Genomic DNA, 10,764 nt, shown 5'->3' on the forward strand with positions numbered 1-10,764 from the left:
AGAAAGACCAGCCCACTCTGGGTGTTGCCATTCTCTAGACAGGCGATTCTGGGCTATATAAATGGAGAAAGGCAGCTGAGCAGGAGCATGTGTTTATCCCTCTCTGTTTTCTGATTGTGAATGTAATGTGCCCAGATGTCTAAAGCTCTTGCTGTCCTGACCTTTCCTTGAACTGTGAGCTAAAGTAAACACTTTCCAACCTTTAAGTTTCTTTTGTCAGAGTATTTTATCACAGGTACACAGAAGAAACTAAGATACCTGCTAAACCCTTCCAACCTTACTCCACAAAGGTAAATGATTTTTTTCTGCCTCTCCTGAAGGGAAATAAATCATTTTCTTACTTGTACTCACTGAGACAGTACTGCTGGGAAACACAAAAAGGGCCTGGGAAGAAAGATAATTTCCCTGTGTAATTACACTAAAACTCATTTGGTGATGATTTTTCTGTCAGTAGTTTGTTCAATTATACATTGGTTTAATTTTTTTTTTTTTTGCCTTGTTAGTTTTCCCCTTTATCAGTGTGTTGGCTAAGGGGAACTACCTTTTTTGGAAGTTTATGTTCTTTTTTTTTTTTTTTTTTTTTTTTTTGGTTTTTCGAGACAGGGTTTCTCTGTGCAGCTTTGCGCCTTTTCCTGGAACTCACTTGGTAGCCCAGGCTGGCCTCGAACTCACAGAGATCTGCCTGGCTCTGCCTCCCAAGTGCTGGGATTAAAGGTGTGCGCCACCACCGCCCGGCTCGGAAGTTTATGTTCTTAAATTTAACTTTTCTTTGATTCTTTGTGGATTTCACATCATACATTTCAATCCCACTCATCTCCCTGTTCCTTCCCATCTTCCCTCTGCCCTTGCAACCTCCCTCACAAGATAAAAAAAAAATTCAAAAGAAAAGAAAAAAAGGAAAATCTCGTTGTAGAAAGTGCAGTGTGACGCAGTGAGTCATACAGTATACCCTTTAGTTCATACATCTTTACTTGCAAATGTTCATTGCAATGAGTCATTGGTCTGGTTCAAGGCTTCTGGCTTCTGCCACACTAGCAATACTGGGCCCTCACTGGGACTCCTCCTGGATATCCGGTTGTTATCCTGTGTCATGGAGATCCTGCAGTTTTGGGTCTGCAGAACTGACCCCTTCATCTGCTCCAGCAGATCATAGATGGGGTGGATGTTGGGATGGGCCAACTCAAAGCCTTGGTTCTGGGCCTGGGTGGTTGCTGGGTTGGTCAGTGCACCAGCTCTCCCTTATCCTCACCACCAGAGTCAGCTCTCCAGCACCACCTCAGCTAGCTCACCCTATGCAGTAAGCAGCAAGGGGGTCAGTTCTGCTCTCAAACCCTCGGGACTGACTCACCCACACCTACAGCACCAAGATCAGCTCTACTGTGCTGGCCAGGTAAAGTACAGGGGCCACTCAGCTCGAGTCCTGCAGCTGGTGTGCTCCTCAGTGGATACAATAGCTAATAATTCATAGGGGGTAGTTACCCATTAACCCTCTCCAATCTATGATTAATTGTCTTGTGTAGAACCTTTGCAGGCAGCCATTGAAATTAAACAGGAGCTGGGCGTGGGCACACACACCTGTAATTCCAATGCTCATGAGACTGAGACAGGAGGAATGCCTGGAGTTTGAAGTCAGCTTGAGCTGCATAAGTGAGTTCTGGGCTAGCCTAGGCTACAGTATGAGACCCTACCTTATGTAAAATACAAGAGGGTTGGGAATATAGCTCAGTGGTAGAGCATTTGCCTAGTATTCATCCAGCCCTAGGTTCTAATTCCAGTATTGCAGAGACATACACACACACACACACACACACACACACACACACACACACACACACACACAGAGACAGAGAGACAGAGACAGAGACAGAGAGAGATTGAGATTAAACCTGGGACATGTTAACCATTTACACTGATGAAGAAGGTAAGATTAATATGATAATCTCATATGAATCAGAACCCACAAGGGGAAACTAGGGGAACAGAGACTCATATGAATAGCACACTAGGTATGACATGGTCGGTAGGATTCATTTCAATATAGAAAAAAATGATTTAATTTAATAACAGCACATGAAACTAACACAAAAAATTTAGAGACTTCTACAACTTTGTATCTTTTAAGAACTGGTAGAACAGAATTTCTCTTGAGAGTCAGAAGTTTTCCATCTTTACAGGTAAAAGAAAATAAAAATGGGCAAAATTTTAAGTATTTTTACCAAATAGAGTAAACAGGAAAGAAGTTCATGTGCAAAACTTTTTCCTCTCTCTTTAGAGTAGCATTTAAGACCTTTCACAACAAATACTGTCTACTTTTACAAGCTTATCTTCAGTGACTCTCTTTTCAGCTGGTGATATTGTCTTAACCTTATTATACCAGTTAATGATGAACAAACAGAATATGAGCTCCTAATTATAAAGATATTTCTAAGAAACTTTCTTGGAGACAACGTTGTTAATTGTTAAAATAATAACTCCAATAGAGTCTTAGACTTTTCTATGTGTGGGCAAAGAATATTATCAGTAGCCTTTTTTAATTTGTAAGAACAGTTTTACAAATATTTATACTTCCTGGGAACAAAGATATGAATTAAAACATTATTTCTAAAGCAAGACATTATCAAGTTTGAGGACCAATCAGAAACATGAAATTTTCTTGAAAGATAATTTTACAGGACTTGGAAACAATTCCCCAACTGAAGCATTTTTCTGAACAATTCCTTATCCAAATTTACTTCCAAGGACAAATTCTAAGAAATAGAAAATACAATAAACAGAGACAGTTCTGAATATTTCCACATAAACCATGTTATATGGGAAAGCAAAGTTGTTACTCTTTTAAATGTTAACTTTACGCTTTAGCAAGTAATTCTTTCACAACCTAGTTTGCATTGCAGAATAATAACTCTTCCTGTATGGATTCAAGAAAAAGGCATATCTCCTGTCTCTTTCTCAGACGTGTGTGTGTGTGTGTGTGTGTGTGTGTGTGTGTGTGTGTGTGTGTATGTGTGTGTGTGTGTGTGTGTGTGTGTGTGTGTGTGTAAGAGAGAGAGATTTGTGAAGACTTGCACAAATATATATAGAAAGAGATTTGTGAAGACTTGTGCAAATGTATTCACAAAACCAGGAAAAATGGAATAAATCAAAATCCAAATATTACCAACAGAAATGGAGTCAAGAAGAATCAGAATTGTACTCACTGCCCTTTAAAGCGTTTAGTATTAGCGGCCCATTAAAGCGTTTAGTATTAGCGGCCCACTGTGTCCATGCCTGGTGTTCTACCATTCCACACCTGTTTCTGTCTGGCAAAGTTTTACTCCTTCCTAGAGCTGCAATCATTCCCTCTTTGAAGTTTTAACAAATCCAAAATGAATGTTTGTGCCTTCCGCTAAGAATGTATATATTTCTTATCTTTTAAATTATTTTTTCTGAAATATTTTTATAACTTACAGGAAATTGAAAACCGAGTCCAGCTCATTCTCATAGATTCTCTGTCCATCTTCCTACACTGATAGCAGTTTACATGGTCATAGCATAGTTACAAAAACAAGGAAATGATCCTTTGTGGAAAACAATTGAATCCATCCTTTATTGGCATTTCATCCACTATTTTTCATTTACATCTTTTATTTGTTCCAGGATCCAACCCAAGATGCATTTAGTTGTCATGTTACCTTAGTGTCTTGAAGTTTCCCAGTGCTTTCTTGTATTTCATGACATCGAGCCTTTTGAAGTAAGGTAAGCCTGAATTCGTTTTTATTTTCTGATAGCTTACATTAACTCTATTAGCAGTTTTGCCATTTGGGCAGTAACAACACTTAAAATATGCTATGTACATGTGAGTATATCCTATTGGAGTTACTTAATGTGATTCATTACTAGTTAATCTTGATCACTAGGTTAAAGTTTTCTTACAGTAAATATAATATTCACTTTGTAATTATTAAATACTTCTGCATAAACACCTTCAGATTGTGCAAATTTCTTGTTTCTCCTACAGCTTTACCCACAAATTATTATAGCACATAAAAATTGTAGGATTTTCCAATTATAATTATTATTGTGGTGATTGCCTAACAGTGATCTTTCATTTCTCTCAACCCTCATATACATTTACTAATGTACTTGTTACAAAAGAAATATTTATTCATTATGCTCTATTTATTTACTTACTTATTTATTATTTATGGACAAATGGATATTAAGGTTAGCTTATGAATTAAACTTTAATGTTATCAATTATTTTATTACTGCAACAAGTAGAATTGTTTTCCTCCAAATGGTATATTTACATCTTAGCTCCCAGCAACTATGAATATGAGTTCTTAAAGTTTTATTTTATTTTTTATTTTTTAGTGAAAATAGATTTTTTTTATACAATATATTTTGATTGTGTTTCTCCTACCCCAACTCCTCCAAGATCCTCCCCAAACTCTCCACCCAACAAATCAACCCCTTTCCTACTCTCGTTAGAAAACAGGCAATAAGGACCACCTGCACCAACTGGAAGAAGAGCAGCCTCCATGTGAACAGCCCTCTCCAGCAACATCAACAGATCCTATAGGAACAAATGTCACCCCCAACAGCTGGGAAAACAGGCACAAGCAAAACCCACACCAGCTGGAAGAACAAACCCCATAGGCACAAGTAAAGCCCACACCAGCCAGAAGAACTGGACGATACCCTGGATCTAGGCATACAAACCCATATAAATCCCAGCTGACCTGACAACCAGCCAGTCAGCAGAACCCTTGTCCATTCAGGCCAAAAGACAATTAAAGGAACAAAAGACCCATCCAACACAAAAAAAAAATCACAAGAATCAACACCTGTACCTATAATTATCACAAACCCAGATGGGTAAATGGCAGAGTAAGAATATATTCAACAACATAAAGAGCAATATGGTATTACCAAAACTTAGTGGTTCTACAACAGCAAGACCTGAACATCCCAACACAGATGAAACAGAAGAAAACGACCTTAAAAATAACTTTATGAAGATGACAGATGCCCTTAAAGAAGAAATGAAAAAATTCCCTTAAAGAAATTGAGAAAAAGACAAAAAATGTAGGAAATCAATAAATCCCATAAAGAAAACCAAGAAAAAAAATCAAACAAGTGAAGGAAGCAATTCAAGACTTGAAAATTGAAATGGAGGCAATATAGAAAACACAAACAAAGGGAATTCTGGGATTGGAAAATCTGGGTAAATGAACAGAAACAGATGCAAGCATAACCAACAGACTACAAAAGATGGAAGAGAGAATCTCAAACATTGAAGATACAATAGAGGAAATAGATTCACTGGTCAAAGAAAATGTTAAATCCAAAAAATTCTTAACACAAACATCCAGGAAATCTGGGACACCATGAAAAGACCAAACCTAAGAATAATAGGGATAGAAAAAGGACAATTCTAGCTCAAAGGCACAGAAAATATATTCAACAAAGTTATTGAAGAAAACTTTCCCAACCTAAAGAAGGATATGCCTATGAAGGCACAAGAAGCTTACAGAACACTAAATAGACTGGACAAAAAAAGTCCCCTCTTCACATAATAATAAAAACACCAAACATACAGAATAAAGAAAGAATATTAAGAGCTGCAAAAAAATAAAGCCAAGTTACATATAAAGGCAGACCTATCAGAATTACACTCGACTTCTCAATTAAGACCCTGAAAGCCAGAAGGTCCTGGACAGACATTCTAGCTTGAGCAATAAGACAACAAAAGGAGATCAAGGGGATACAAATTGGAAAGGAAGAAGTCAAACTTTCGCTATTTGCAGATGATATGATAGTATACATAAGTGACTCCCAAATCTACCAGGGAACTCCTACAGCTGATAAACACCTTCAGTATTGTGGCAGGATGCAAGATTAACTAAAAAAATCAGTAGCTCTCCTATGTACAATTGATAAACGTGCTGAGAAAGAAACCAGAGAAACAATGTCCTTTATAATAGCCATAGATAATATATCTTGGGGTAACTCTAACCAAACAAGTGAAAGACTTGTATGACAAGAACTTCAAGTCTTTGAAGAAAGAAATTGAGGAAGTTATAAGAAAATGGAAAGATCTCCCAAGCTCTTGGATCGGTGGGATTAACATAGTAAAAATGGCAATCTTACCAGAAGCAATGTACAGATTCAATGCAATCACCATCAACATCTCAACACAATTCTTCACAGACCTCGAAAGAACAATACTCAACTTCATATGGAAAAGCAAAATACCCAGGATAGCTAAAACAATCCTGTACAATGAAGAAACTTCCAGAGACATCACCAGCCCTGACTTCAGGCTCTACTATAGAGCTTTAGTAATAAAAACAGCTTGGTATTGGCATAAAATAGACGACACATGAATCAGTGGAATCGAATTGAAGGCCCTGACATAAATCCACACACCTATGAATATCTGATTTTTGACAAAGAAATCAAAACTGTACAATGGAAAAAAGAAAGCATCTTCAACAAATGGTGCTGGCATAACTGTATGTCAACATGTAGAAGATTGCAAATAGATCCATATCTATCACCATGCACAAAACTCAAGTCCAAGTGGATCAAAGACCTCAACATAAATCCAGTTACGCTGAACCTGATAGAAGAAAAATTGGGAAGTAGCCTTGAATGCACTGGCATAGGAGACCACTTCCTAAATATAACACCAGTAGCATAGACACTGAGATTAACAATTAAACATTAACATCCTGAAACTGAGAATCTTCTGTAAGGCAAAGGACACAGTAAATAAGATGAAACGACAGCCTACATAATGGGAAAAGATCTTCACCAACCCTACATTTTACAGAGGGCTGATCTCCAAAATATATAAAGAACTCAAGAAATTAGACATCAAAATACCAAATAATCCAATTTAAAAATGGCGACAGATTTAAGCAGAATTCTCAACAGAAGAATCTCAAATGGCCGAAAGATATTTAAGGAATTGCTCAACTTTCTTAGTCATTGGTGAAATGCAAATCAAAACGACTCTGAGATACCATCTTACACCTGTCAGAATGGCTAAGATCAAAAACACTGATGACAGCTTAAGTTGGAGAGGATGTGGAGTGAGGAGAACACTCCTACACTGTTGGTGGGAATGCAAACTTGTACAGTCACTTTGGAAATCAGTATGGCGGTTTCTCAAAAAAAAATGGAAATCTACCTCAAGACCCAACAATACCACTCTTGGGCATATACCCAAAGGATGCTTAAACATACCACAAGGACACGTGCTCAACTATGTTCATAGCAGCATTGTTCATAATAGCCAGAACCTGGAAGCAACCTAGTTGTCCCTCAACTGAAGAATGGATAAAGAAAATGTGGTACATATACACAATGGAATATTACTGGGTGGTTAAAAAAAACAATGATGTCATGAAATTTGCAGGCAAATGGATGGAACCAGAACAAATCATCCTGAGTGAGGTAACCCAGACTCAGAAAGACAAACATGGTATGTAATCACTCGTTAGTGGAGATTAGATGTAAAGCAAAGGATTACCATGCTATAATCCACAGCCCTAGAGAAACTAGGTAACTAGGAGGACCCTGAGAAGGATGCATGGATCACTCTGGAGAGGGAAATAGATGAGATCTCCTGGGTAAACCAGGGTGAGGGGGGTAGAGGGGTAGTGATGGGGGACAGGAACTTGAGGGATCTGGATGGCCGAGTTGGGGGAAGAATGGAAAGGGAGAGAAATGAAAGAGATGTCTTGATAGAGGAGGCCATTATGGGGTTAGGGAGAAACCTGGTGCCAGGAAAACTGCCAGGAATCCACAAGGATGAACCCAAATTAGACTACTAGCAATAGTGGAGAGGGTGCCTAAACTGGTCTTCTCAGGTAATCAGATTGGTGAATACACTAATTGTCATCATAGAGCCTTCATCCAGTAACTGATGGAAGAAGATGCAGAGATACAAAGCTAAGCACTGGGCAGAGCTCTGGGAGTCCAGTTGAAGAGAGGAAGAGGGGATTATATAAGCAAGGTGATGAGGGGGGGTCAAAATCATGACAGGGAAACCCACAGAGACAGTTGACCCAGGCTCATGGGAGCTCATGTGTCGGACTCCAGACTGACAGCTAGGGATCCTGCGTGGGATCAACCTAGGCCCTCTGCATGTGTGTGACAGTTGTGTAGCTTGGTCTGTTTGTGGGGCCCCTAGCAGTGGGACCAGGATCCGTCCCTGGTGCATGAGCTGGTTTTTTGGAACTTATTCCCTATGGTGGGATGCCTTGCTCAGCCTTGATGTGGGGGGGAAGAGTTTGGTCAGTCCTCAACTTTATATGCCACACTTTGTTGAGTGCCATGGGAGGTCTTACCCTTTCTGAGGAATGGGTGGGGATGGTAGAAAGGAGGTGGGGGGAGGGAGTGGGAGGAGAGAAGGGAGGGGGAATTGTGGTTGGTATGTAAAATAAATTGAAAATTTTAATAAAACAGAAAATAAACAGGAATCTAAAGAATAATAGTAAAATAAATAAAAATAAGATAAAACAAAAAAAATGCCATTGAGTTCTTTTTGTGTTGTCCATTTACTGCTGGGAATGGGGCCACTCCTTAAGAGTTGTTTGTATCTCCAGTGAGACTCCTTTGGAGAAAACTTCTTTTTCACTTATGAGTGACTATCAATAGCTTCTGGCTTAGGGATGGGGGCTGGTGCGCACTTCTGGCAGTGATGGGACCCCATCTGGTGCATACCCATGCAGACCCTGTGCATGCTGCATCTGATTCTGTGAGTTCACATGTTCATCGACTCTGCTGATTTAGAGAGCCTTGTTCTCCTGGTGTCCTCCATCCCCTCTGACTCCACGCTCTTTCTGCCTCCTCTTCCACAGGTTTCCCTGAGCTCTGAGGGGAGGGATTTGATGGAGACATCCCAGTAAGAGCTGTATGTTCCAAGGTCTCCCACTCTCTACACATTGTCTAGCTGAGGGTCTCTGTATTTGTTCCCAACTACTGCTGGAGGATGCTTCTCTGATGATGGCTGAATAAGGCACTGATCTGATTCTCTAGCCATCATAGCCAGCAGGTTTCCAGGGAGTGCCTGTGGGAGTCGGTGGTGGAGACCATGAGTTCATTTTTAAATAACGTCTTTTCACATGCAATTCAGTTCAAATACAAGTATGCTGAATTGTAGCGGTAACACCCATGCTACCACCACCCGTTCACCATATCCGAGTGAGGGGATGTGGATCAAAAAACAGAGACAAGAGACAGCGGGTCATTTGTCTCAGCAGTTTTGAAGGAGGGAGGAAACCTTAAATACAGGCTTATAGTACAATGGGAGAACCCAGGAGGGCAGAAGTTCGCTCCTGATGTTCTACATTCTTGCATCTAAGCTGTTAACGCCCAATATGCAGGATCCACAAACCAGGAACCTCCGGTGAGCATTCTGGAGGAAGGAAAGCGGCAGGGAATCAGCATAGGGAGGACATGTGGTCAAGGTCAGCAAGCAAGGCAACAGCTACCCAACTGAATTTGTGCAGTGTTATTGTACAATAGATGGAAATTTGGAATATGACACACAGAAGACAGAAGTATGCTATGTGAAAATGATGAAAAAGATTGGAATTAAACTTCTCCCACTTAGAATCACCAGTGCTTTCTTATAGTTACTAGAATCTAAGGTGGATTTATAAAATAGATCGTCCCTCAGAGCCTGCAGAAGGAAGCAACTGTGCTGACATCCTGCTTTTGGACACCTGTCTTGTAGAGCTGTGAGCTACCAAATCACCATGATTTTAAGCTCTGTAGTTTCTGGTTATTTGTTGCTGCCTTCCTAGGAAATGAATACAAATACTTAGTTTTTCCAGTTTGGGCCATTGAAATTTCCTTTGGGTTGACCTTTTTTTTTTCCCCAGCAGTATCTTAATTTTGCAGTTAACATTTGTTTCCTTGAACCTGAACTAAGAACCCACTACCTTCTATAAGGAGCCCTGTTTTTCTCTATTGAAGAATGATATTTTAAAATGAAGATGACACAGAGATGATAAGTCTGCCCTAGCATATATAAGACCTGGGTTACATCTTGTATAAAACAAGAAACTTGGAACTAGAGTGATGTCTCAGTGGTTAAAAGCACTTCCTGTTCTTCCAGAGGATTCAAATTTGGTTCCTAGCACCACATTGAACAGTTCACAAATGCCTGTGACTCTAGCTCCAGGGAATCCTTCATCTGCTTCTGGCCTCCATAGGCACATGGCATACACAAAAGCACTTGCACATGCATACGCATGTGTGCACACGCAAACACACACACACACACACACACACACACACACACACACACACCACTCACATACACATACACATACACACACACAATGAGAAATAAATGTTTTTCTGAGGCTTCACAATATTCAGGCCTATTTGAGACATACAGCATGGAAAAGCATGTTTCTATGTCAATATATACATATATACACAGCTATACTTTGGTATCTATACTAAAAATCATATACATGCACGAGAAATGATTCTAACATAGTGCCACAAAGTTCATTCTAGCAGTACAGCTATCCCCACCATATGTCTTTTATTCTTCAGCCACAAGAAAACCCATTCTCATTATGTACAATATACTTACTCAGTTCTAGTATAAAATATGAAGTGATTTCAGGAGTTTTAACCCAATACGCTGTGAGAAACACATTTACCAAGCTAATTACAGTTCTTCTCTTTAGCCTCATCAAAAGATTCTCAGTTTAACTTGTTTTTCTCTTTCAGTTCTTCACACAGTTGTGATTA

The 10,764-nt window shown here is 39.4% G+C and overlaps 1 long non-coding RNA gene across 1 annotated transcript; it reads left to right on the top strand.

Annotated features, from left to right (window-relative positions):
• The first annotated feature begins 586 nt into the window (after positions 1-586).
• On the top strand, positions 587-6,241 carry LOC128119063 (uncharacterized). The gene is made up of 2 exons (XR_008221441.1): positions 587-3,735; positions 4,471-6,241. It is a non-coding gene; the product is annotated as an uncharacterized LOC128119063 (long non-coding RNA).
• The last annotated feature ends 4,523 nt before the right edge of the window (positions 6,242-10,764 follow it).

Source organism: Peromyscus californicus, unplaced genomic scaffold, assembly GCF_007827085.1.
Source record: "Peromyscus californicus insignis strain IS unplaced genomic scaffold, ASM782708v3 Scaffold_10__1_contigs__length_136768540, whole genome shotgun sequence".
In the NCBI taxonomy this organism is placed as follows: domain Eukaryota; kingdom Metazoa; phylum Chordata; class Mammalia; order Rodentia; family Cricetidae; genus Peromyscus; species Peromyscus californicus.